Here is a 6,600-nt window from a genome sequence, read left to right on the forward strand (position 1 = left end):
GCTAATGCTGATTTTTTGTTCTTTACTTTAAAACTCTTAACGTTCAAATGTACAACACATTTGCACCATCTTGAGCTAATAAGGAAACCCAGGCCAGGGAACAGGGGTAGGAATCAAGAAATAAGCTTCAATAAAGGACACATCGCTACGAGAGCAAGATTGCACGCCTGGCAAACGGCATGTCTTGGGGTTCCCAGATCCAATGCCCAAATGCACTTTCAAATGGCATTCCGTGGGCATGTTGAACACGAGAAACAAACTCACGACGAGTGAAACAGGAGTGTGTCGCCTTTCTTAGCATCGTTTTTCTTCCTCCTTTGCCCCACCGCACGCTCAGAGGAAACCCGGCCCCAACATTCCTGGCCGTAGTGACGAATGCATATGCTTGCCTACCATATTTTGTCGGCGCCAGCGCGATTAGGGTGTCGGTTCATTTTGCATTTCTTCGTACTTGCCTTTGTACTTGCCTAGGGTGGAGATGCCACGGCGTAAGGACATTAGTCAAGGGATCCCGGGGGCTCTCCGGTGGCCGAACCGGGGACGCCAACTATTTGTGTGCATAATTTCGGGAGAAAACTTTCAGGTGAGGGGGCGGGGAAGATTGGAGGATGTCTAGAATCTTGCTGTTGGGGTTAAGACAAATTCCTAGCGTGTACTTTCGGAATGCAAGGCGGTGGATTTGAAAGGCTCCAAATGCTTCAACAAGGACACCGTTTAAGCAGCCTTAAGATGCAGCAACAATATCCTCGCTTCAGATGCGTCTTCTCGAGGTTGCTCCATCCTCCAGGATGTCAAGGATCCCGATGGGAGAAGCATGCCAGAAGGTAACATACAGACGACGGACCTGTCGAACAATTTTGTGCTGTGTGCGACTTTCTCGGAGCTCGAAGGAACGAAGCTTGCCATATCCGAGGGCAAGCCGATGACTCCCTCTCGAGATTTGCGTTGAGAGTGAACACGAGCCGACATGGGCATTCCAGACGCGTCGTCCGCGTCCGTTGGATAAGACAACTCAGGTTGCTATTAATCCTACTCCTGTTGATGGAAAACGACGGGGCAACAAGGCCGGTGGAAGTACGCTACCGTCAGCAAAACAGCCGTAAGATGATCCTTTCTTCCCCGAAAGGTGTTTGCCGTACATGTACCGTGTCCATGTAGGCCACCCGTGAACCGGTGGAAGGTGGATTTTAATGATTAATAGCCGCTTAACCTCCGTTTTAAAGTTGTTTCAACAAGCATTTGTTTTCGGTTGCCAGCTGATGGTCAGCTTTCCGCCATCGGGGCCTTGTCTAATTTATCTTCGGTGGTTCGTTGTTGTTTGCTGCGTTCTGTGAACGTGGGATAGATTATGCGTGTTTAATATGAATTTAGAGGAAACATACTGTAAATCTTCGTGGATTACATAATATTTTTCACGTTTATTTTTTCTATGATTAAAACATTGACAAGAAGATTATTTACTTTTATATTTACGTTTGTAGGAACAGTCTGGTTGTCTGGTGAGAAATGAAATGGAAATAGCAGAAATATTTACCATCTAACTGAATCCAAGAATCCTAAACAAGCTTCATGAAACAAATGGAAAATGTATTAAAATTAATATATGAAAATGATCGTGATGAGAGCTCCGATTTTGACATAATCAAAGAGTACAACGAGAGTAGTGATAAGTGTAATAAAATCATATTTAAAATGTAGTTTTGGTAAGTTAATGTACTGTACAAAGCAATTCTGTAACAAGAAGAGTTAGAATAACTTTCTTTCATAATAGAATGTGTTTGAATCGTTGCATCTCGGAGATATCTCTATGGAATATAAAAGGAACGAAGATTGTTTTGCTAGTAGAAGAGAAGAAAATCTAGATGCAATTTTCTACGTTGTTCTTGCCTCTCGGTTAAAATATACCAAAAAATAAGGAAGAAAATCGGCAATGTTCACCTATCTAGCCTTAAATAGGCTGTAAAAAAATGTATGCACTCGAGAATATGTTGAGATTTAAAGCTGCAATCATGTTTAGCATTGCAGGAATATAAAATTGAAATATATTTGCAGCTAGAATAGATCAGTCTCTTGGCAAGGTAAATAGTGAAAGTCAATACCTATACCACTTTCACCACAGAAATCGTTGCTCTTTTGTGAATTGTGAGTTGATCGAAGGGAACATTAAATGTGGAAGTACATATCCACAAGTCAAATGCCCAAGAGTTTGGAAAATGTTTGTCCCACGAAAAGTGTTCCTACCGGCAAGGCTAATATTGCACCAACCGACGCCATGGGACGCTAAACCGCGAAACTTCATGCTTGAACCTTCGATTGCTGGCTTGCGCTGGGCGAATTTGTATCGGACGGTGTCGGAACAGAACCTCGGGACTTCCGCGTTGCACCGGTCGGTGGATAGTTGTTTCCTGTTTGTACGGTGGTAATTGAATTTGCTCGCCCCAAAACCTCGATCCTCGGGGATCGCCTGGGTAGAATCAGCGAGGAGCTGCAGGTAGGAGAGCTTGTATGCGCCGACTTCCGGTACAGCTGGGAATCGGATAGCACACCCCTTCCTGGTGGGTGGACGGTGCGCGCGTCTCGAACCGGAAACGTCTAGCCGATGCAGGTGCGCGAGACGTGCGCTGCATTCACTGCTTTGGCCTTGTTACGCCGAATCCTTACAGTGTGCCCGTTTGACCTCCGATTCTCGCCCGCTTCGCCGCTGTCAGAAGCTGCGAGTGAACGGAAATAGTTGTTAATTCAATTATTCAGTGCCCGTAAGGAGTAGTAGTTGCACTCCCGGACCGCGTTCGAAACTTTCATCCCCCACCCCCTTCGGGAAATCGTGGGTGAACAAAATCGAAACTCAAGCACGGGATCGCACGGATCGCTTGTATACCACATCACCCGGCCCTTGCTTACACGCTCGGTACCGGGGGGGTCCGACGAGTGTTGGAAAGTAAATCTACAATTTCATCGCATTTTCCTTGCTGACGGATTTCTTGAGGTTCTCCGCAGGGGAAGTGGTGCTAGTGGGACGAAACGCAAACGTAAACGGAACCATTTACACCACACGCCTTCGCCACCTGGTCTTGGAATGTATGTTCCGCGGTCGTGGGAGTTTTCGATCTATCGATCGCAACGCTACCGATTGGGAAATTAATTGGAAGATGGATTTCTGAGTATGGACGATGGTAAGGGCGGGGAGTGTTCAAATATCGTTTGCTCGATATGTGCCCGTGTAGCCATAAATGGAACTAATTGGACGGAATCGACCACAGTCGTTACTGATTGCGCGTTTTGGCAACAAGTTCTTGCAGTTGGGGTCGTATGTGAGCTTGAATAAACATTACGCACACACCGATGGGACGGCCCAAGATGATGGAAGTAATTTTTTTGTACTTCACTATTTGGTTATGACAGTATTATTAAATTAAAAAAAGTATTACATGATTATAATATAAATAAAGTAAGACCAAAATAAGCGTTCATGAAATCCCAATGCGCTTAAATGCGCTTAATTGAAATTAAAATTTTAATCCACGTTCCCATAGGTACCCAATATTTGCTGGCGAATGATATAAGGAACCATGCATTCCTCCCATACAGAGAACCATAATAATAAATAAGTATTTGCACACCAATGCCCAAGAGAGCCCCCGCGGGTAAAGATGAATTCGTTGAAATGGAAGTGCCTGAAAGTTCGAAAGGAAAACGGACGGACGAACTGAAGCACCACCATCCTGGAGGAAATGGAAGTTTATTGCTTTCGGTAAGTGAAAATTGAAACCGATGCCACTGCTGACGACGACGACGATGATGATGTAGGTGGTGATCATGATGATGATGCGTTATTATCGAGTGCGTACGGGATGCACCCGAGAACCTTCGCTCCTTGTTGTGGCTATCTGACTGAGCCGTTGTTTGTGGGTCGGTGCCGATGCTAGCGGAAAACTGGATGATAGCTACCGATTGGAGCGGTCAGCGATGGCCTAAAGGCCAGCTATTAATTTCCCTTTAGCCATCAAGGCTAACTGATCGGGGTGGATCGGAGATAATGGATCAACATTTAACCCGAGACGTTTCCGCCATTGAAAAGGGGAATGAGGGAAAGTTTCAGTGGTATTGTGGACAAAATAGAATTTTCCAAAAAAATGTTTCTAATTTAAGTCGATTGATCCGAAACACGGGCGTTCATTTTGGACTTGATTCTTTCTTAATAACTTATTTTTAATAAGCATTTCCTTTAATCATTCACTAATTTGTTGAAAGGGACGTATTCTTTCTCGAACCCACTGTGCATTCTCAGCGATTCACGTGCCAAACCGACCGGCCTTAGGGAAGATTTGAATTATCGAATCTTTCGAATCGAAACCAGCTTTCGCGTCCGCTTGACACGATAACTGGTACGTTGAAGCTTGTCGGAAGTGGAAAGAGTGGTCACTCTGAAGGCCGTACAACATGTTTACGACCCAAATCCCACCGCCGGCCATGTGCTCGTCCGTGTTTGCTGCACACTTGGGTAACGACCAACGGCGCGCCATTTTATGCAATTTCCCACTCTTGACTTGCCGGAAGCGGATTGAAGTATTTAATTTTCGCTCGCCCCCCCGATTTGGTACGCTCTACCCATGGTCAGTTGCTTCCTTCCTGGATGTGTTCCGTAGGACTTAAAGGTAATCCTTCCTCTATCAGCAGTGGTGTCGGAACTTTGGTTCGAACGGAATTTCTTTGTACTGACTGATGGACCTGCTTGGTAGAGTATTTTTTCATATCCTTTCTTACAGCTCAGATTGAGAATATACTTATTTGATTGAACGGAACTCAATTTTGTTAAACAAAGTTTCCCAACAATTTACAACAATTTATGATTCTTAAATGTAATCAAGTATAATGAGATTTAATAATCGAAAAATCTTCAAATAGTCGAAAAGTCTATTTTGATCTGTTTTCTTTTTAAATCAGATTTTTTATTAATTACTGTGAGTGTTTCCATCCAATTAAACTTGTAAGGAGAGTCCTTATTTTAATGATGTTACCCAGAAACCATCATTCAACATAATGGTAGTTTATGGAAAACGGATGATTAATTTCTACTAAAAATGACGCTTATATTGCGCCAGAATGTTTCAAATGTGATCATGTGATTTCCTCCCATGTTTGTGTGCAAAAAAAAAACTAAAACGAGAAAAATATGCAAACATACCAAATAGCAACACACTCCAAACCCACCTGTACGGCGAGTTTCCGCTAGGGTCAGATCGGGCAACATCGGTCGATTGTGTAGTCGCTGCGCCATGCATTAATTATACACATCATTCAGACTAATTTAATAAAACGATTATTTACGCTTCACACACGATATTAATGTCATAAAATATAATTAATGTATTTGCTTGGCTGTAGTGGCCCCCCCCTCAAAGGCTAGTGGACTCACGGGGAGCACGGCGAACTGTATGAGGCAGGAGTTGGCATGGTGAACGTGGAGTGGAGTTTTAAAAATGTTTGCCTTCATCCGTTATTCGTCACGGGCACGTGAGAAGTGAGCACGAAGCACTGACGCGAAGTAATCGACCGTGGTAGTACCGGTGATGTTGAAGTACACATTTTATTTGCTCACAACGGCGAGTTTGTTTTATTTTACTTTTTACCATGACGATGACGGGGGAAATAGGTTGTGGTTGTTGTCAGTACGGTTTTACAAAACATAAGTTGTTTGAGGGAACTGTTTAGTCTCGGCCCTTCACGTTTCTTCGAATTATTTACGATCGCCCTTGTCGTTGAAAAAGGTCTTTTAAATGTTTCTATATGCACGAAGATAAATAAACGAATAGTATAGACTTTGTTTCTTTAAAGAAATTAAAGCGCTTGAAAATGTGATTGGTATGATTTTTCCAGTTCTGGTCAAAAAATTTCGAAAACGTTATTTCAATATTAGTTTATTCGTTCGTCAACATCAGTAACGTACAGCAAATTGAATTACGAACATTTCCATGATACTTCTTCACAGTACAAAACACTCCACTGCCCTTCGCACAAACATTGATGGCAGATTGTTTGCACTGAATGTCCGTTACCTCGGCTTCCTGTGGAAGCCAAAGGCCATCGAAGTCGATGAAAAAGACGGTATATTTAATGTTGATATGCACAACCGAGGACACGATGGTTCGATTTCGATTATTCGTCCGAGACACTGACACACCTGGCGGCAGGGGAGGGGGGGGGGGGGGGGGCGAGATCCACCCACTCCCCACAGGGCCGTCCCTTACGAAGCCCTGCATCGCAACGGTGCGCTTATGCGCATATGTTTCAATTTGTCACGATTTATTTATTTTCTGTGTTTGACATTGTCGTTTCCAAGGAGAGAGGGGAAGTGGGCGATTGGGTTTGAGGGGCCAGCGAACGTTTACCTGTTGTGGCCGGTGGAAGGTCCTGCACCGACTGCATGATGCACGCGCTCCGCAGCGAAGCGTTGACGGTCCACGTGGATCGCAGCATGCGGGGAAAATGGCTATTTCCGATAATGGCTGCCCGGTGCGAACAAAAACGGGGGCAAGCAGCGAGTGCTTGGATGGTGTGAACATGTATTATGGAGAAATTTAACGCCCTCGGTGTGGTACG

The sequence above is a fragment of the Anopheles coustani genome, chromosome 2 (genome assembly GCF_943734705.1).
Source record: "Anopheles coustani chromosome 2, idAnoCousDA_361_x.2, whole genome shotgun sequence".
Lineage (NCBI taxonomy): Eukaryota > Metazoa > Arthropoda > Insecta > Diptera > Culicidae > Anopheles > Anopheles coustani.